This window comes from Pristiophorus japonicus, chromosome 5 (genome assembly GCF_044704955.1).
Source record: "Pristiophorus japonicus isolate sPriJap1 chromosome 5, sPriJap1.hap1, whole genome shotgun sequence".
In the NCBI taxonomy this organism is placed as follows: Eukaryota; Metazoa; Chordata; class Chondrichthyes; family Pristiophoridae; genus Pristiophorus; species Pristiophorus japonicus.
In genome coordinates, this window is record NC_091981.1 from 73,389,746 (window position 1) to 73,412,116 (window position 22,371).

General features: G+C 46.1%; 1 long non-coding RNA gene across 1 annotated transcript in view; it reads right to left on the reverse strand.

The window, feature by feature from the left end:
• Window positions 1-543: 543 nt before the first annotated feature.
• Window positions 544-22,371, reverse strand: part of LOC139263829 (uncharacterized) — a 156,754-nt gene continuing 134,926 nt past the window's right edge. Inside the window, exon 3 of the long non-coding RNA XR_011593217.1 lies at window positions 544-572. This is a non-coding gene — a long non-coding RNA (uncharacterized lncRNA). The remainder of the gene's footprint in view (window positions 573-22,371) is intronic.

Genomic DNA, 22,371 nt, shown 5'->3' on the forward strand with positions numbered 1-22,371 from the left:
CACGAAGCCGAACCCATCATCCACAGCAGCCCTACAGGACCTAACACACCAGGCAGCCCAGCAAGGCCAGCTGCACAGCAGTCCAGCGAGGGCCCATCAAATGATTCAACAACATCAGCTTTCACACCGAGACAATCAACCAGGGCAAGAAGGGCCCCAGATCGACTCACATTGTAAATAGTTACACTATTGACTTTGGAGGGGAATGTTGTTATGTATGTGGACTTGTATTTACTCTGTGGAATCCCATAATTCCTTGGGAGCACAGGTATTTAAGAAAGCTTCACAGGTTGGAGAGGCACTCTGGAGACGTGCAATAAAAGATTACGGTCACACTTTACTTTGAGCTCACAGTGTTCAGTCTGACTCTTTCTCCATACACAACCGATACAGCATGGCTGGTGGAAGACTGCTGACTTTCAGTGGGGCCACTGTAAATGACCTTGCTGCTCAACCTTGAGGAGCTAGTGGCTGGAAGCATGAAATTGAGTGACGGTATTTTGTTTTCTTCTTCTTCACTCTCCTCTCTCCTTGATAAACCACTGGCTGGGCAGGCTGGATTTCTTGGATGTCTGAAATGAGGAAGGTACAAGGGTAAGGTTGTGGTGAGGGGAGCGGGGTAAAGCAAGAGGTGCATGTGCAGCTTTTAAATCAGCAGAGATTTTGGGATGAGGGGGTATTCTTTCAGCCCCGCCATTGACCAAGGGCTCAGAATGGCAGCACCGTCTCCTAGGAATGAGAGGTGTGCCTTGTGTTTGGTACAGATTGTAGGTGTGTGAGTGATGGGGGTGGAGTCGTATATTGAGCAGTGTGTGAGGCTAGTGGTGCAGTTGGTCGGAGACGGCTTTTGAAGATTCATTCATTTACTTTGATCACTGGTCTGAGGTCCTGAAACTTCTTTGGACACTGGAGCCAGGTTGTGGAGCAGTGACCACTTTTGCGATCTCATAGAATCATAGAAATTTACATCACGGAAGGAGGTAATTTTGGCCCATCGTGTCCACGCCGGCCAACAAAGAGCTATCCAGATTAATCCCACTTTCCAGCTCTTGGTCCGTAACCTTGCAGGTTACTGCACTTCAAGTGCACATCCAAGTACTTTTTAAATGTGCTGAGGGTTTCTGCCTCTACCACCCTTTCAGGCAGTGAGATTTGGTTCCACATTCTTCTTTCTGGAGGGTTGCTTGGCCCCTTGTGGGTAGAGGACCTTTATTTTACTGTTCACTCCCTGCACAAAGCTGGAGTGCTGCGTCCGAGATCCTGGGTGCTCTCTCCCTGGCCTGTTGAGCCATTTTTGTTAGTACTGAAACACTTTTAGCATTTTTTATGTGCAATTCAGCTTTAAAAGCTAGAGACTACCTTGAAAAGGAGTAGGCTATCTTTAAGTAGAACCAGCCTTGCTCCAGTGACGTGAACTTCAGCCACCTGCTCAGTGCACAGCCTGTCAGCAGCGTGTTACTCGCTAGATTGTTAATTAGCAGGCAGCACCAAGTTGATGTGCTGCCTGCACTTTCTGAATGGCATATCTTGCATTGTGGTGCCCAGGCCCATTTTTGGGCCTTATCGAATTTCACCCCCACTGTCTTCGGTCCCCGCCACAAACTCCATTCCCTAGCAACCAGCTTCATCCTTCTTCCTGGCAACTCTCTCTAAATGAACCAGACTGTTCACAACCTTGATGTCGTATTTGACCCCGGGTTGAGCATCTGACCATATATCCGCGCCATCATGAAGACCGCCTATTTCCACCTCAGTAACATCGCCCGACTCCACCTCAGCCTCTGCTTTTCTGCTGCTGAAATCCTCATCCATGCCTTTGTTACCTCTAGATTTGACTATTCCAATGCACTCCTGGCCGGCCTCCCTTCTTCCACCCTCTATAAACTTAAGCACATCCAAAACTCTGCTTTCTATATTCTAACTCGCACTAAGTCCCGTTCACCCATCACCCCTTTGCTCGCTGACCTACATTGGCTCCCGGTTAGACAATGCATCAATTTTAAAATTCTCATCCTTGTTTTCAAATCCCTCCATGGCCTCACCACTTCCTATTTTTGTAACTTCCTCCAGCCCCACAATCCTCCTAGATGTCAGCGCCCCTCCAATTCTGGTCTTTTGTGCATCCCTGATTTTAATCGTTCTACCATTGGCGGCCATGCCTTTAGCTGCTGAGGCCCTAAGATCTAGTATTCCCTCCTTAAACCTTCCCATTTCTCTTTCCTGCTTCAAGACGCTTCTTAAAACCTACCTCTTTGACCAACCTTATGGCCAGCTGACCTAACTCGGTGTCAAATGTTGCTTGATAACGCTCCTGTGAAGTGCTTTGGGACATTTTATTACGTTAAAGGCACTATATAAATGCAAATTGCTGTTGTTGTTCAATGGAGACTAATTTCATACACAATTATTTGTTGTGATGGTTGTGTATCCTGGATAAGCATTTATTAATACTCTGGAATAACAGACAATGGACTCCTGAAAACTATGGGAACTAGGGCTAACTTATTGCAACTTGGGAATTCTGAAAAAGGACCAGAATCAGGCTCCGATCTACTTTCAGCATAACAAGGTGTTAGTGCCCACAAATTCTTGCCTTGCTATATCAAGGCCCCGACTGCCAGCTCAGGTGAACAGAAAGATCCCATGGCACTATTCGAAGAGGGGCAGGGGAGCTCCTGGCCGATATTTAACCCACAACCACCACTACTAAAACAGATTATCTGGTGATTATCACATTGTTGTTTATGGGAGCTTGCTGTTCACAATTTGGCTTCCGCTTTTTCTACATTACAACAGTAACTACACTTCAAGTTGGCTAAAATACATTTTAGAGTAGAATGGGCCTATACTCTCTGGAGTTTAGAAGAATGAAAGGTGATCTCATTGAAACATAAAGCACCACAGTCACACATTCGAGAACATATTCCAAGGCAGTAACATAGGTCAAGTCTCAAAGTACACTGTAACACATCACAGACTAGAAAGAAAGGAAGCAATTTTCACATCCTCAGGATGTCCAAAAGTGCTTTACAACTGTTGAAGTATATTTACTGCTGTTATAAAGGCTAATGCAGCAGCCTATGCACATAAATAGCAAATGAATGAATAGCCAGTTAATCTGTTTTTGATGGTGTAAATTGGGAGAATTCTGCTGGCCAGGATACTTGCAAAATTCCCTAGCGGTGATTTTAAGCCAGCCCTTCAGGGGGCTATCTGGTTCATGAGCAGTTAACATCACCCAGGAGAGTTGTCTGCTGACGTCCAGCTCCCTTCCCTCAGTCTTCCATTTTATCCTGCTCTTCTGAAATTGGAAACCAGCATGTTTACGAGTCTTTAAATATGCAGAGCAGGCTTTGATGACATCATTTAACCATTGGCCTCAGCAGGGAATGTGGCTTTCCCACCAGGCTGATGTAGCGGGAAGAACATTTGGGACCAAAAAGATCAAGAAGTAGGTTTTTAAATAAAAACAAGATGCTGGAAATACTTAGCAGGTCAGGCAGCAATTGTGAAGAGAGAAACAGAGCTAACGTTTCAGTTCGATAACCTTTAGTCAGAACGATAAGTTTTTAAACTTTTTTTCGCCTTCCTTTTGGGGTCTTGAAGAGCAAGAATATTGCTCCGGCCTCCACTGGGAAAGCTTAAGCCTCCTCTGTGCCGGACCTCTCCTCCTTCCCAATCGTGAGGCTCTTGTCCCCGCTGCCCTCCTCTCCAGGGAATGTTCTATCGGTCCGCAACCGCAGCCTGCCGTCTGATGTTGTACTCCCACCTACAAGCTAGCTGCCTCTTCATAGGAATATAAGAACGTTTGTTTCAGACAGACGACTGACCAGTGGCACGTAAATGGGGCCCGAGAATTACAGCAGCTTGCCGCCCACTCCCATCCGCCTGATTCCTGCCTCATGTTAAAATTGGGGCTCCTGTTTTTCTAGTAGTGTCATGAGATCTTTCACATCCACCTGGGCATGGAGGGGTAACAAAGAGCAGCCTGGAGCCTCAAGAACTAAGGGTAGAATTGTCACAGATTCTGACCTTGGACCAGAAATGGTACGCAGGTAAACAATTCAGGGGAAAATAGCAAGACCTAAACTAAATCCTTTGTTATTCTGTTCATTATACTGGAATTTTCTCCCTTGCTTTATAAAAGGTAAAGCATGAAAATATATTACAATTAATAGATGCTATGTACATTCAACAGTAATAATGTTTCAGGTGATATTAATCAGTCAGCAATAAAATATATTTTTCCTACATCTGTCAGTCGATTACTCTTTCATGTGCACTAATAAGGGGAATTTTCATGTAAATGTATGGGTTTGCTGTCTGTAAACACACACAGTGCTGGCTGAATCATTGTATTAATGGTCCAATGACTTACCATTACAAAAGTTGATCTGTTAATTGTTCATTTAAATAGGTCAAGTCGAACACCTCATTAATTACTCAGTGCCAGTGGAAAATCTTCATTCAATAGGCACAATAAATGTTCTCATTATCTTGTGTTACTGTAAATATAGTGACTCGAGTGCCCTCGACTCCATCCCATAGCATCTCAGTAAAACCCCAGCCCTGTACAAGGTAGAAAAGGCCATCCACCAACTTAAGAACAACAAGGCAACGGGAGCAGATGGAATCCCTGCTGAGGCACTAAAGTATGGCAGAGAGGCACTATTGGCATGAATGGATGACCTCATCTCTCTCATCTGGAAGGAGGAGAGCATGCCGGGACATCTCAGAGATGAAGTAATCGTGACCATCTTTAAAAAAGGGGACAAGTCCGACTGCGGCAACTACAGAGGAATCTCCCTGTTATCAGCCACTGGGAAAGTCGTCGCTAGAATCCTCCTCAACCACTGCATTTAGTGACCGAGGAGGTCCTCTCTGTGTCACAGCGTGGATTTTGTCCTCTACAGGGGTACAACGGACATGATTTTTATAGCACAACAGCTGCAAGAAAAATGCAGGGAACAGCACCAACCCTTGTACATGGCCTTCTTTGACCTTACAAAGGCCTTTGACACTGTCAACCGTGACGGATTATGAAGCGTCCTCCTCCATTTCGGCTGCTCCCGAAAGTTCGTCACCATCCTCCGCCTGCTCCACAACGACACGCAGGCCGTGATCCTTACTAATAGATCCATTACAGACCCAATTGATGTCCGGACCCGGGTCAAGCGAGGCAGCATCATCGCGCCAACCCTCTTCTCAATCTTCCTCGCTACAATGCTCCACCTCACACTCAACAATCCCCCCGCTGGATTGGAACTAAACTACAGAAGCAGTGGGAATCTGTTCGACCTTCGTCATCTCCAGACCAGATCCAAGACCGTCCCAACCTCTGTCGTCGAACTACAGTACGCGGACGACACTTGTGTCTGCGCACATTCAGAGACTGAACTCCAAGTCATAGTCAACATCTTCACCGAGGCATACGAAAGCATGGGCCTTACACTAAACATCTGTAAGACAAAGGTCCTCCATCAGCCTGACCCCGCCACACAGCATCAAGATCCACAATGCAGCGCTGGACAACGTGGACCACTTTCCATACCTCGGGAGCCTATTATCAACAAGGGCAGACATCGACGATGAGATTCAACACCGCCTCCAGTGTGCCAGCGCAGCCTTCGGCCGCCTGAGGAAAAGAGTGTTCGAAGATCAGGCCCTCAAATCTGCCACCAAGCTCATGGTCTACAGGGTTGTAGTGATACCCGCCCTCCTGTATGGCTCAGAGACATGGACCATATACAGTAGACACCTCAAATCAATAGAGAAATACCACCAACGATGTCTCCGCAAGATCCTGCAAATCCCCTGGGAGGACAGACGCACCAATGTTAGCATCTTCGATCAGGCCAACATCCCCAGCATCGAAGCACTGACCATACTCGACCAGCTCCGCTGGGGGGGCCACAGTGTTCGCATGCCTGACACAAGAATCCCAAAGCAAGCGTTCTACTCAGAACCCCTACACAGCAAGCGAGACCAAGGTGGGGAGAGGAAGCGTTTTAACGACACCCTCAACGCCTCCTTAATAAAATGCAACATCCCCACCAACACCTGGGAGTCCCTGGCCAATGTCCGCCCTAAGTGGAGGAAGTGGATCAGGGAGGGCACTGAGCACCTCGAGTCTCTCTGCCGAGAGCGTGAAGATATCAAGCGCAGGCAGTGGAAGGAGCGTGCGGCAAACCAGTCCCACCAACCCTTTCCTTCAACAACTGTCTGTCCCACCTGTGACAGAGACTGTAATTTGACTGTTCAGTCACCTAAGGACGCAGTTTAAGAGTGGAAGCAAGTCTTCCTCGATTTCGAGGGACTGCCTATGATGATGTTGATGATGAAATATAGTGCTTAAAATATTATTTTCTAGCTGAGTCTAGCATACTTTGTAGGACTAGTTTTACAAGGCTCCGCTCTTGCAGTTTTGCTATATGGGAGCACAGTAGGGACATAACTCAGAGGCCAAATCTGTCACTCACATTCCCACTTTTGAGAGTACAGCTTAAAACATAGAAACATAGAAAATAGGTGCAGGAGTAGGCCATTCGGCCCTTTGAGCCTGCACCACCATTCAATAAGATCATGGCTGATCATTCACCTCAGTACCCCTTTCCTGCTTTCTCTCCATACCCCTTGACCCATTATTTGCTTTCTTAAGTGTATAGCAGTGCTTCAGAGTTGAGGACTATTTTTCAGCAATGCTGTGCCCTGGGTTTAGATCAAATTAATTTGAGTGGAATATTTATTGCAGCTTTACATTATAATTTTTAACTTTTTTTGTATAATTTAATTTAACATGCATTTTGATCCTTCTAATTCTGAAACCTTACCGCAAACGAAAGCCATCTATATTAGCAGATTTCCCCACGGCATTGCTGACGTAGAGTTTGAGGCTACAATGTTGCACAGGGAAAGGTACCAGAGTGTGAGGGAAAGAAGTGTCTAAGACTTCTGCTCAGAGGTAGTGAAGCAAATGTTCTTTGATGGTCTGCTAGAAAATGAATAGTTTTTCTTACCCATTGTACCAGATAAATGCATAGAATAACAGCATTAATAAATATTATCGTCAACAATGATCATTTTCAAATTCTCAGTATAAACCATGAAATGCAGGTACTCTAGTTATACCCTTTGTCTTCTTCTCACTGTTCTCTTTCTGTTCACTGTGTCGATATGTGTCTCTTCCAGTCAACCAAGTAAATCACTTTTCCTGTAATCTTTTTTCCCCTTAAGCTCATGCTCCAGCTTATTTTGATATTATTTGGAAAAACTAACTCATAATTGTTGTTTCGACCTCAGTAGACACCCTCAAAGTGCTGGAGAAGTACCACCAATGCTGCCTCCGCAAGATCCTGCAAATACACTGGGAGGATAGACGCACCAACATCAGTGTTCTCGATCAGGCCAACATCCCCAGCATCGAAGCAATGACCACACTCGACCAGCTCCATTGGTCAGGCCACATCGTCCACATGCCTGACACAAGACTCCCAAAGCAAGCGCTCTACTTGGAACTCCTTCACAGCAAGTGAGCCCCCAGTGGGCAGAAGAAACGTTTCAAGGACACCCTGAAAGCCTCCTTGATATATTGCAGCATCCCCAACGACACCTGGGAGTCCCTGGCCAAAGACCGCCCTAAGTGGAGGAAGAGTATCCGGGAGGGAGCTGAGTACCTCGTGTCTCGTCGCCGAGAGCATGCAGAAACCAAACACAGACAGCGGAAGGAGCGTGCGGAAAACCAGACGACCAGACTCTTTTCTTCAATCACTGTCTGTCCCACCTGTGACAGAGACAGTAATTGCCATATTGGACTGTACAGTCACCTGAGAAATCACTTTTAGTGTGGAAGCAAGTCTTCCTCGATTTCGAGGGACTGCCTACGATAGCTGATTATAATGATGATTATAGTACTATCGCTTTGAGTTATTGTACAGATTTTCTGAGAGAACTATACTGGTGCATGTTGTGAATTTCTAAGTACATCCAGCAGTAACAAGATTTCAAGTGCAGACTATACTATTTTGAGAACTCCAGGCACAAGCATCGTTGTTACCTCTATTACGACTACTGCAGATCTGGCCGAACCACATCAAGTGCTGTTGGACCTCACTCTTCTCGAACAAAACTGCTCTAATCCAGGGTCTTCCTGGAGAGCAAAGATAAGTACCGGCTTAATTTCTCAGCTGCGAACCATCTTGTTAAATCCTTCTCTCTAAAGAAAGGCTTGAAAGACTTGCATTTATATCGCGCCTTTCATGACCACTGGACATCTCATAGAAACATAGAAACATAGAAAATAGGTGCAGGAGTAGGCCATTCAGCCCTTCTAGCCTGCACCGCCATTCAATGAGTTCATGGCTGAACATGCAACTTCAGTACCCCCTTCCTGCTTTCTCGCCATACCCCTTGATCCCCCGTGTAGTAAGGACTTCATCTCCCTTTTGAATATATTTAGTGAATTGGCCTCAACTACTTTCTGTGGTAGAGAATTCCACAGGTTCACCACTCTTTGGGTGAAGAAGTTTCTCCTCATCTCGGTCCTAAATGGCTTACCCCTTATCCTTAGACTGTGACCCCTGGTTCTGGACTTCCCCAACATTGGGAACATTCGTCCTGCATCTAACCTGTCTAAACCCATCAGAATTTTAAACGTTTCTATGAGGTCCCCTCTCATTCTTCTGAACTTCAGTGAATACAAGCCCAGTTGATCGAGTCTTTCTTGATAGGTCAGTCCCACCATCCTGGGAATCAGTCTGGTGAATCTTCGCTGCACTCCCTCAATAGCAAGAATGTCCTTCCTCAAGTTAGGAGACCAAAACTGTACACAATACTCCAGGTGTGGCCTCACCAAGGCCCTGTACAACTGTAGCAACACCTCCCTGCCCCTGTACTCAAATCCCCTCGCTATGAAGGCCAACATGCCATTTGCTTTCTTAACCGCCTGCTGTACCTGCATGCCAACCTTCAATGACTGATGTACCATGACACCCAGGTCTCGTTGCTCCTCCCCTTTTCCTAATCTGTCACCATTCAGATAATAGTCTGTCTCTCTGTTTTTACCACCAAAGTGGATAACCTCACATTTATCCACATTATATTTCATCTGCCATGCATTTGCCCACTCACCTAACCTATCCAAGTCACTCTGCAGCCTCATAGCATCCTCCTCGCAGCTCACACTGCCACCCAACTTAGTGTCATCCGCAAATTTGGAGATACTATATTTAATCCCCTCGTCTAAATCATTAATGTACAATGTAAACAGCTGGGGCCCCAGCACAGAACCTTGCGGTACCCCACTAGTCACTGCCTGCCATTCTGAAAAGTACCCATTTACTCCTACTCTTTGCTTCCTGTCTGACAACCAGTCTTCAATCCACGTCAGCACACTACCCCCAATCCCATGTGCTTTAACTTTGCACATTAATCTCTTGTGTGGGACCTTGTCGAAAGCCTTCTGAAAGTCCAAATATACCACATCAACTGGTTCTCCCTTGTCCACTTTACTGGAAACATCCTCAAAAAATTCCAGAAGGTTTGTCAAGCATGATTTCCCTTTCACAAATCCATGCTGACTTGGACCTATCATGTCACCATTTTCCAAATGCACTGCTATGACATCCTTAATAATTGATTCCATCATTTTACCCACTACTGAGGTCAGGCTGACCGGTCTATAATTCCCTGTTTTCTCTCTCCCTCCTTTTTTAAAAAGTGGCTACCCTCCACTCGATAGGAACTGATCCAGAGTCAATGGAATGTTGGAAAATGACTGTCAATGCATCCACTATTTCCAAGGCCACCTCCTTAAGTACTCTGGGATGCAGTCCATCAGGCCCTGGGGATTTATCGGCCTTCAATCCCATCAATTTCCCCAACACAATTTCCCGGCTAATAAGGATTTCCCTCAGTTCCTCCTCCTTACTAGACCCTCTGACCCCTTTTATATCCGGAAGGTTGTTGGTGTCCTCCTTAGTGAATACCGAACCAAAGTACTTGTTCAATTGGTCTGCCATTTCTTTGTTCCCCGTTATGACTTCCCCTGATTCTGACTGCAGGGGATCTACGTTTGTCTTTACTAACCTTTTTCTCTTTACATATCTATAGAAACTTTTGCAATCTGCCTTAATGTTCCCTGCAAGCTTCTTCTCGTACTCCATTTTCCCTGCCCTAATCAAATCCTTTGTCCTCCTCTGCTGAGTTCTAAATTTCTCCCAGTCCCCGGGTTCGCTGCTATTTCTGGCCAATTTGTATGCCACTTCCTTGGCTTTAATACTATCCCTGATTTCCCTTGATAGCCACGGTTGAGCCACCTTCCCTTTTTTATTTTTACGCCAGACAGGAATATACAATTGTTGTAGTTCATCCATGCGGTCTCTAAATGTCTGCCATTGCCCATCCACAGTCAACCCCTTAAGTATCATTCGCCAATCTATCCTAGCCAATTCACGCCTCATACCTTCAAAGTTACCCTTCTTTAAGATCTGGACCATGGTCTCTGAATTAACTGTTTCATTCTCCATCCTAATGCAGAATTCCACCATATTATGGTCACTCTCAAAGTGCTTTACAGCTACTGAAGTACTTTTTGGAGTGTAATCACTATTATAATATGGGAAACGCAGCAGCCTTCTTGCTTTACTACTCTCACCTCCAACAACAAGTGTGAGGAGCTCATGGACATCTTTGTCACTAAGATTGAGAACATTGGTTCAGCTATCTCTGTTTCTTCCCCTCTTCACCATGTCCATCAAGACAACCTCACCTCGGCTTCTTTCTGCCCGAGCATTGAACCAACGTCTTTCTCTGGCGTCCATTCTTTTCCTTATGCCTCTGTGAAGTATCTTTGAATGTTTTTCTACGTTGAGGTATTACATAAATGCTAGTTGTTGATGTTATTCTGAAGCTAAAGCTGACAAATACAATATTTCAAGTTGATTCTGTCCTTAAAACAAGTTTCAGGCCAGTATCTGCCTGACAGTCCAGGATGTTGTGAGGGTGCCTGATGTCCAGCAAAGGGTGAGACAGCTTGGCAGTAAAGTATGGACAAGGAATGTGATGCAAAATCTCAGCGGGTCATATTCTCCCTTTCTTTTTTCCTCTCTTACACATTCTCTTCATCTGAGTTTTCTCTCTGTCATGTATTCAACTGTCATTGTAACCCATGTATGAGCTGACCTAAGTTGCATACCTTGAGAACACTGAAGACAGGGGACGAACTTGTGGGAGACACTCCTAACCTGCACTTTCCGCAATAAAAGGGGAAACTCCACCCACCGTCTCCCTCTTGAGGTCTTGGTAATAAAGGTAACTGGTCACAGAGTGACCTTCTCTCAAGTATGGGCCTCATGTGCATTTATACTGTATAGTAAGGGCATAGTATTGGTGACGAGAAACTGGGATTTAAACCACGCGAGCATGGCCACTAGCAGCACAGAAGAGAGGTACTGTGTTGGTGATGATTGGGACGACTTTATTGAAAGACTACAGCAAAGTTTTGTCACGAAGGAATGGTTGGGAGAGGATTCGGCCGACAAACACGGGGCTCATCTCCTGACAGTTTGTGGATCCAGAACGTACTCCCTGATGAAGGACCTTCTAGCACCAGAGAAGCCGGCGGACAAAACGTTCAAAGAGCTCAGTAAGTTGATCGGGGAACACCTTGCACATGGACATGGCGAGACACCGGTTTTACACGCACCGGCGGCGAGAAGGGCAAGGCGTTCCTGACTTTGTGGCAGATCTCTGGCGACTGGCGAGCCTATGTAAGTTCCCGGATGCATGCAGAGCGGAGATGCTGCGAGAATTTTTAATTGAGGGCATCGGGCACGCTGGGGTTTTCAGGAAACTGATTGAGACCAAAGACTTGACCTTGGAAGCGGCGGCTATAATAGCCCAGACAATTATCTCAGGGGAGGATGAGACCAGAATGATTTGTGACAAAAATCTTGGCTCAAATGCGGCAAATGACCAGGGAGTCAACATTGTTAATGCAGCACACAGTTCCCTAGGCAGACAAGGGCAATCGGACGTGCCCCAGCATGCAGTCGAACCCAAAGAGGGAATTCAACTGAGACAATGGCTAGCTGAACGGTGATTCATGCCATCGCAATGGACAATGCAGCCAGTAATGGGGCCATTAACACCTGTTAATGGTGCGCTTAAGGACAGTTACAGAGACAGTCAGAGATGATCGACTGGTAATGGACCTATTGTTTCCAACAATGGGGTCTCCAGCTCATGCTGGAGGTGTGGAGGCAAACACCTAGCCAGAGCTTGCAGGTATCAGCAATATACCTGCAGAAACTGCAACGCAGCAGTCACTTGGCGCATATGTACAGGAAGCCTACAGCCAACCTATTTTCTATGTTTCTATGTTTCTATGGAAGCGATCCAGAGAGCACCCAGACCCGGTAACACGACGGAGCTGCGTTCATTCCTGGGGCTCCTGAACTATTTTGGCAACTTTCTTCCCAAATTGAGCACGCTGTTAGAGCAGCTACACGTGCTTCTATGCAAAGATTGCGATTGGGTCTGGGGGGACAGCCAGGAAAGGGCTTTTGATAGAGCACGCAATTTGTTATGCTCCAACAAACTGTTAACGTTATCCGACCAGTGTAAGAAACTAGTTTTAACGTGTGATGCATCGTCCTAGTGGGTCGGGTGTGTCTTGCAGCATGTGAATGCCAATGGTCAGTTACAGTCGGTAGCTTATGCCTCCAGAAGTCTGTCCCGGGCAGAAAGGGGCTACGGGATGGTCGACAAGGAAGCGCTAGCATGTGTATATGCAGTAAAAAAAATGCACCAGTACGTGTTTGACAGGAAATTTGAGCTGGAGACAGATCACAAACCCCTAACGTCCCTTTTGGCCAACAACAAGGCCATAAATGCGAATGCATTGGCCTGCATACAGAGGTGGGCACTTACGTTAGCCGCCTATGACTACACAATTCGACACAGACCGGGCACTGAAAACTGTGCCGATGCACTCAGCAGGCTACCACTAGCCACCACTGAGGGAGCAGCTGAGCATGATGCTGAAATGGTCATGGCTGTTGAAGCTTTCGAAAGTGAAGGCTCACCTGTGACAGCCCGTCAGATTAAAGTCTGGACAAATAAAGACCCGCTACTGTCTTTAGTTAAGAAATGTGTCCTGAATGGGGACTGGGCAGCCACGTATGGGGCATGCCCTGAGGAGTTTAAACCATTTCATAGGCGCAAGGATGAACTCTCGATTCAGGCCAATTGTCTATTGTGGGCAAACCGAGTAGTCATACCCCAGAAGAGCTGAGAGATGTTTATCAGAGAACTTCACAATGAGCACCCGGGCATTGTCATGATGAAGGCAATTGCTAGGTCACACGTTTGGTGGCCAGGGATAGATGCAGACCTGGAACTTTGTGCAGGTGCAACACGTATGCTCAGCTGGGCAACACACCCAGGGAAGCCCCCCTTAGCCCTGGTCCTGGCCCGCCAAGCCATCGTCAGGCATCCATGTGGACTACGCAGGTCCTTTCATGGGAAAAATATTTTTGGATGTAGTAGACGCCTACTCCAAATGGATTGAGTGTGCCATTTTAAATTCAAGCACATCCTCTGCCACGGTAGAGAGTCTACAGGCAATGTTCGCCACCCATGGTCTACCGGATGTCTTGGTCAGCGACAATGGCCCGTGGTTCCAGGACTTCATGGCAGGCAATGGAATCAACCATGTCAAAACGGCAGCGTTCAAGCCGGCCTCAAACGGCAAGGCGGAACAAGCAGTGCAGATAATCAAACGGGATGCTCAGAATCTAAGGGGGTTCCCTACAAAGCCGCTTATCACGCCTCCTGTTGGCCAATAGAACCCGACCACACTCGCTCACAGGGGTTCTACCCGCAGAGCTGCTAATGAAAAGGACGCTCAAAACCAGGTTATCCCTTTTACACCCTACTATGAAAGAAATCGTTTAGAGCAGGCATCAGTCACAATGTGACTACCATGACAGGAATGCGAGGGCGTGATGTATTGATGTCAATGACCCTGTTTTTGTCCTTAATTACGCTGCAGGGCCCAAATGCCTTGCAGTCACTGTGACTGCCAAAGAGGGGAATAAGGTTTTGGTAGTTAAACTTACCAATGGACAAATCTGCCGCAAACACGTGGATCAAATTAAATGGAGGTTCAGCAACCCCATAGAAGAAGCAGAGGAAGAACACAACGTAGAGTTTACTCCACCACAGGTGACCGAACACCAGAACCAAGTGGAGGAGAGCCCAGTCACTGTGGGCAGTCCGGACAGGCCTGAGGCACCGCAAACAGCAGACACTCAGGCCAGCGCCCAACAACCGGAGCCCCAATTCAGGCGCTCTACAAGGGAGCGTAAACCACCAGAGAGACTTAACTTGTTATCCCAATAAGACTTTGCGGGGGAGGTGTTGTCATGTATTCAACTGTCATTGTAACCTATGTATAAGCTGACCTAAGTTGTACACCGTGAGAACACTGACCACAGTGTTGAACTTGTGGGAGGCACTCCTAACCTGGACTTTCCGGTATAAAAGGGGAAACTCCACCCACCGTCTCCCTCTTGAGGTCTTGGTAATAAAGGTAACTGGTGACAGAGTGACCTTCTCTCAAGTATGGGCCTCGTGTGCATTTATACTGTATAGTAAGGACATATTACTCTCAGTCTGACTCTCATTTTGTATTGCTTTTTCTTTTTTTCTGCCTTTCCCATAGATCTTTGCTTTCTGCTTTTGATTTTCTTCCCGTTTGTTTCTCCTCTGCTACATCTGACTTTTTGAACCTACAATGTCAGCTTGCCTCAGTTGGTAGCACTCTTACCTCTGAGTTGGAAGTTGAAAATGTAAGCCCCAGTATGAATTTCAGCTTTCATATTCTGATTTATTTCACAACCGCTCGAGGGCTGAGGGTGTAGATGGCCAAACTGCTTTTCTGTCTCCATTCTCTTCTGCATCTATCTCTGTTCTCTTCTGCTTCTTTACCTATTCTTATCTTTCTCTGCCCTCTTTAGGTTGTGTTACATGGAAGGCCACAAGCCCATAACCACAAAGATCAGGAACATTTGTAATGAGGGAATCCAGTTACAACCACAGGCCAGCAGCACTGGAACCATGTGATCAGTTGTTTGTGAAGTTGGCACTATGATGATTGTAAAATGATATCAGCAAGCACACATTTTCTATATTACTCATGACTCTCCTATGGTACTGATCATGGTAAGTCAGATTTATTCCATTGTATGAGGACAGGAACATTATGTCATCTAAATACACTGTATTACAGGTACAACGTCTGAAATCTGGAATCCTCAACCAAATCCGTGCCGGATTTCAGGTTTTGCTGGAATAAAGACCTCGCCGAATCACGCCACTCCTCGCCGCTCGCCCATTCACTCCACTCCTCACCACTCGCCCATTCACTCCACTCCTCACCACTCGCCCATTCACTCCACTCCTCACCACTCGCCCATTCACTCCACTCCTCACCCCTCATCCATTCACTCCGCTCCTCATCACTCGCCCATTCACTCCACTCCTCACCACTCGCCCATTCACTCCACTCCTCACCACTCGCCCATTCACTCCACTCCTCACCACTCGCCCATTCACTCCACTCCTCACCACTCGCCCATTCACTCCACTCCTCACCCCTCATCCATTCACTCCGCTCCTCATCACTCGCCCATTCACTCCACTCCTCACCACTCGCCCATTCACTCCGCTCCTCATCACTCGCCCATTCACTCCGCTCCTCATCACTCGCCCATTCACTCCACTCCTCACCACTCGCCCATTCACTCCACTCCTCACCCCTCATCCATTCACTCCGCTCCTCACCACTCGCCCATTCACTCCACTCCTCACCACTCGCCCATTCACTCCACTCCTCACCCCTCATCCATTCACTCCGCTCCTCACCACTCGCCCATTCACTCCGCTCCTCACCACTCGCCGAATCACGCCGCTCCTCATCACTCGCCCATTCACTCCACTCCTCATCACTCGCCCATTCACTCCACTCCTCACCACTCGCCCATTCACTCCACTCCTCACCCCTCATCCATTCACTCCGCTCCTCACCACTCGCCCATTCACTCCGCTGCTCATCACTCGCCCATTCACTCCACTCCTCATCACTCGCCCATTCACTCCGCTCCTCACCACTCGCCCATTCACTCCGCTCCTCACCACTCGCCCATTCACTCCGCTCCTCATCACTCGCCCATTCACTCCACTCCTCACCCCTCGCCCATTCACTCTGCTCCTCACCCATTCACTCCACTCCTCACCCCTCGCCCATTCACTCCGCTCCTCGCCCATTCACTCCGCTCCTCGCCCATTCACCCTGCTCCTCACCCCTCGTCCATTCACTCTACTCCTCGCCCATTCACTCCACTCCTCACCCCTCGTCCATTCACTCCGCTCCTCACCCATTTACTCCGCTCCTCGCCATTCACGCCGCCCGCAGCCACCCAGCGCTGTGCTTTTTACCGGTTTCCTTGTCCCTTGCTGCCCGATGTTACCATCTTGGCTGTCTCAAAAATGTCCAGTTTTCGGACGACATCATCTGGGATGCGCAAAATGTCCGGTTTTCGGGCAATTCCGGTTTTTGGAGTTCCAGATTCGGGACATTGCTCCTGTATTCTGCTACTACGATGTAGCTACAAAATCTATTTAACTTTAAACACAGGTCATAAAAAGGCTGGAGATATTGTGGCATCTGTATATTTTGCTGCTGGAGGGCTTGTCTGTACATTCCAGAGGACTTTCTTTGTTTCTTTATATTTTACACTTTTCTCCAAGCGTAGCACGGAAAATTGCATTGGACAATGTGCAACAGGTGAAGAATGACAAGACAGGATGTGCATGCATCTGTAAAGTATAAATAAAATTATTAGCAAATCTTTTATATGAATAGGAGTAGGCCATTCAGCTCCTTAAGCCCGTTCTGCCATTCAATTAGATCATGGCTGATCTGTGTCTTAACTTAATTTATGTGCATTGGTTCCATATCCCTTAATACCCTTACCTAACAATAATCAATTAGTTTTGAAATTTTCAATTGAGCTAGCCTCAACAGCTTTTTGAGGGAAGGAGTTCCAGATTTCACTACCCTTTGTGTGAAGAAGTAATTGCTGACATCTCTCCTGAATGGCCTAGCTCTAATTTTAAGGTTACACTCTCTTGTTCTGGTCTCCCCCAGCAGAGGAAATTGTTTCTCCATATCTATCCTATCAAATCCTATTGTTGTCTTAAACACCTCAATTAAATCACCCGTTAATCTTCCACACTCAAGCGAATACAAGCATAGTCTATGCAACCTGCCTTTATAATTTAACCCTGTTAGCCGCAGTATCAGTCTGGTGAATCTGCACTGCATTCCATCCAAGGCAAATATTCCTGAAGTGCAGTGTCCAGAACTGAATGCAATACTCTAGTTGCAGTTTAACCAGAGCTTCATACAACTGTAGCATAACTTCCACTTCTTTCATTTTTTTTTGTATCCACTCCTTTCATGGCGCTACTCACAATAAGTTAGAGGATGTACTGTTTATAACGACAGCAACAGGTGTCACGGTGTTTTAAGATTGGAAGGTGCAATTGCTCTGTATGCTTGCAATGAAAGGTAAGTTCACTTATAGACAGGTAGTAAATCAGAACCCTGTGTTTGTGTTATTGACAGATCAATTAAGAAAATGTTGACATGCTCTTGGACAGAGGCAGTTGAAACTTGCAGCATTCTATAAGTGATTTGCATCTGGAAGAAAGGGAGTCAAGTCCAAAAGGCAATCATGTAAATTATCAAAATTTAAGAAGAATATATGAGGGGAAATATGAGGTTATCCACTTTGGCAGAAATAATAGAAAAGCAAATTATAATTTAAATGGAGAAAAATTGCAAAGTGCTGCAGTACAGAGAGACCTGGGGGTCCTTGTGCATGAAACACAAAATGTTAGTATGCAGGTACAGCAAGTAATCAGGAAGGCAAATGGAATGTTGGCCTTTATTGCAAAAGGGATAGCGTATAAAAGCAGAGAAGTCCTGTTACAACTTTACATGGTATTGGTGAGGCCACACCTCGAGTACTGTGTACAGCTTTGGTCTCCGTATTTAAGAAAGGATATACTTGCATTGGAGGCTGTTCAGAGAAGGTTCATTAGGTTGATTCTGAAGATGAGGGGATTGACTTATGAGAATAGGTTGAGTAGGTTGGGCCTGTACACATTGGAATTCATAAGAATTAGAGGTGATCTTATTGAAATTTATAAGATAATGAGGGGGCTCGACAAGATGGATGCAGTGAGGATATTTCAACTCATAGGGGAAACTAAAACTCGGGGACATAGTCTTAGAATAAGGGGCTGCCCATTTAAAACTGAAATGAGGAGAAATTTCTTCTCTGACGGTTGTAAATCTATGGAATTCTCTGCCCCCGAGAGCTGTGGAGGCTGGGTCATTTAATATATTTAAGGCGGAGATAGACAGATTTTTGAGCAGTTAGGGAGTAAAGGGTTATGGGGAGCGGGCAGGGAAGTGGAGCTGTGTCCATGATCAGATCAGCCATGATCTTACTGAATGGCAGAGCAGGCTCAAGGGGCCAAATGGCCTACTCCTGTTCCTATTTCTTATATTCTTATTGTTATGTCTTGAATAAAGAGTCAGACTAGATACTGCAAGCTCAAAGTAAGTGTGACCGTAGTCTTTATTACAGATCTCAGAGTGCCTCTCCAGCCTGTGAGGCATCCTTATTTTTTTATATACAGGTGCTCCCAAGGGATTGTGGGATCCCTTGGGACTCCAGGGGATAAGCCCTCTTGTGGTTAGACATGGCAATTACAGGTTTACATATATAACACTTATGTTTCCACTTGCAGGTGAGACTAGGGAGAACTAGGGGCCATAAATATAAGATAGTCACTAATAATCCAATAGGGAATTCAGGAGAAAATGATTTACCCATAGAGTGGTTAGAATGTGAAACTTGCTATCTATCACAAGAAGTAGTTGAGGCGAATAATATAGACGCATTTAAGATAAGCACATGAGGGAGAAAGCAATAGAAGGATATGTAAATGGATTTAGATGAAGAAGGGTGTGAGGAGGGTCATGTGGAGCATTAGCACTGCCATGAATCTATTGGGCCGAATGGCCTGTTTCTGTGCTGCAAGCACATTGTAAAAGTCTTGAATCTAATGTGAAGCGAAAGGAAACCAGTCATAAGAACATAAGAAATAGGAACAGGAATAGGCCATACGGCCTCTCAAACCTGCTCTGCCATTCCACACGATCATGGCTGATCCGATCATGGACTCACGGTCACTTCCCTGCCCGCTCTCCATTACCCCTTATCCCCTTATCGTTTAAGAAACTGTCTATTTCTGTCTTAAATTTATTCAATGTCCCAGCTTCCACAGCTCTCTGAGGTAGCAAATTCCACAGATCCACAATCCTCTGAGAGAAGAAATTTCTCCACATCTGTTTTAAATGGGCGACCCCTTATTCTAAGATTATGCCCTCTAGTTCTAATCTCCCCCATCAGTGGAAACATCCTCTCTGCATCCACCTTGTCAAGCCCCCTCATAATCTTTTACGTTTCGATAAGATCACCTCTCATTCTTCTGAATTTCAACGAATAGAGGTCGAACCTGCTCAGCCTTTCCTCATAAGTCTACCCCCTCATCACTGGAATCAACCTTGTGAACCTTCTCTGAACTGCCTCCAAAGCAAGTATATCCTTTCGTATATATGAAAACCAAAACTGCACGCAGTATTCCAGTTGTGGCCTCACCAATACCCTGTACAACTGTAGCAAGACTTCCCTGCTTTTATACTCCATCCTCTTTGCGATGGCCTTCCTGATCACTTGCTGTACCTGCATACTAACCTTTTGTGTTTCATGCACAAGTACCCCCAGGTCCCGCTGTACTGCAGTACTTTGCAATCTTTCTCCATTTAAATACTAACTTGTTCTTTGATTTTTTTCTGCCGAAGTGCATGACCTCACACTTTCCAACATTATACTCCATCTGCCACATATTTGCCCACTCACTTAGCCTGTATATGTCCTTTTGCAGATTTTTTGTGTCCTCCTCACACATTGCTTTTCCTCCCATCTTTGTATCGTCAGCAAACTTGGTTACGTTACACTCGGTCCCTTCTTCCAAGTCGTTAATATAGATTGTAAATAGTTGGCATCCCAGTACTGATCCCCGAGGCACCCCACTAGTTACTGATTGCCAACCTGAGAATGAACCATTTATCCCGACTCTCTGTTTTCTGTTAATTAGCCAATCCTCTATCCATGCTAATAGATAACCCCCAACCCCGTGAACTTTTATCTTGTGCTTTATTATGTGGCACCTTGTCAAATGCCTTCTGGAAGTCCAAATACACCACATCCACTGGTTCACATTTATCCACCCTGTTCGTTGCATCCTCAAAGAATTCCAGCAAATTTGTCAAACATGACTTCCCCTTCATAAATCCATGCTGACTCTGCCTGACCAAATTTTCTTTTCCAAATGTCCTGCTACTGCTTCTTTAATAATGGACTCCAACATTTTCCCAGATGTTAGGCTATTCAGAAGAATGAGTCATTTGCCACTTTAAGATAGCTTCACCTTTTCTCAAAGAACCAAAGCTGTCAATCTAGAGCAATCTCCAACAGCAACATCAATTAGCCTCTAAGTGACCTGTGCCTGGTTAGACGACTTACCCACAGGAAAACCAGCGCAATTACTTTAAAGGTAAAAGTGCTCGATAGCACAAAATGTAAGCAATGCTACAGGATATTAGCTAGCATTGTTTAAGTCTAAGTCCAAGAGGGATACATTGGGCTCAATTTTCCCAAGTCAGTTGCGTCAATTTTTTGGTACGCGACGTTTTTTCTGGCTTAAGTATTTATTCAAAGATTCCCCCTGGAATCTGCGCCAGTGTAACTGCTTTAGTTACGATTTTTCTAGGTTAGGTTTTTTCACATCATTGGTTCCCTCATGTCTGCACCAGTTTTCATTATTTTTCGCAGTTTGCCCAAAAAATTTGAATCCTCGGTCAGCGTATCTGGCCACTCCCAAAAAAACCTTCTGGTGAGTTGACAGAAAGCAGCGCACATTGAGAAACCGGCACTGAAACACACCATTGTTTTTCATTGAAGATTTGGGAGGGAGTCAAGAACACTTTAAATATCCATTAAGTTCAACTTTTTTTTTTACCTTTTTTTAAACTTTCAACGGAGTACATGGAAGTTTCTTGGATTTCTGAAGTTTTCATATTTTTTATTACTCACACGCCACCACCAAATGTCTTCAAGCACGGCTGTGAGTCATAGCGTCGGCCGTCAGAAGCGGCTCCACGCTTGGACACGGGCTCGGGGCTCGGCTGGGAAACAAGCCCGGGGGGGTGGGGGAGAGAGGTGGTGATCAGAAGGCTTCTGCACTGAGCCCATGGAGGGAGGTGGCGATCGGAAGGCTGCTGCACTAGGCACAAGACTGCAATGAGTTTTTGGCGGGGGGTGTGGCGGGGGAGAAGTCACAAGACCGCAATGAGTTGGGGGGGGTTGTGGGGGGAGAGAATTCATGACCTGGGTGTGGTCCATCCATACAGACCTTGGGCAGAGACAACAAAGAACCTGTCCTGCCTGCCTTTCTGCCATTTTGAGCTTCTTGCAAAGGTAACATTTAACCATGGGGGCAATACTAACAATGACATACCTTGTACGAGCCTTCTGCATGATGTTGCTACGTAGGAGACAATTGATTTGATGTCATCGCACGAGGAACATCAGAGCCCCGAGGGTGCTGGGCAGAAGGCCTTACCCACCTTAGGTACATCGAGATAGGCGTTCGTACCTGCATCTGAGTGATGCAGACTGTATCAGAAGGCTGCGTTTCCACAAGAAGTTGTAACTGAGATCTGAGTTGGTGAAAGCAGACCTGCAACCTAGAAGCGTCAGGAGGACTGCTTTGTCACTTGAAGTGAAGGTTACAGCTGCACTTTCATTCTATGCCTCCGGATCGTTTCAAGCTACAACTGGGGATGTATGCACCATTGCGCAGTAATCTTCTGCAACTTAGTTCCAGCATTTCTTCATTTCTTTGGGTGGAACTTTTATGTGGCCTCTGCTGGTGTCCAGCTCCTGCCATCTGGTCTCAATCACAGTAACTAGTGCCTCCACTTCCTCCTGTAAGAAATTCTTGGTCCTTGCACCGCGTTGCATCTTGTATTGCTGCAGCTCCGATTTTTCCAATGCTCTCACACAGCATTCAACGTTCTCACACGCACAACTGGCTCTTTAAAAAATGGCCGATTGCTAACCCGGAGCTGTACTGTGCATCCATTGAAATAACGTCAAAAACTTCATGTTT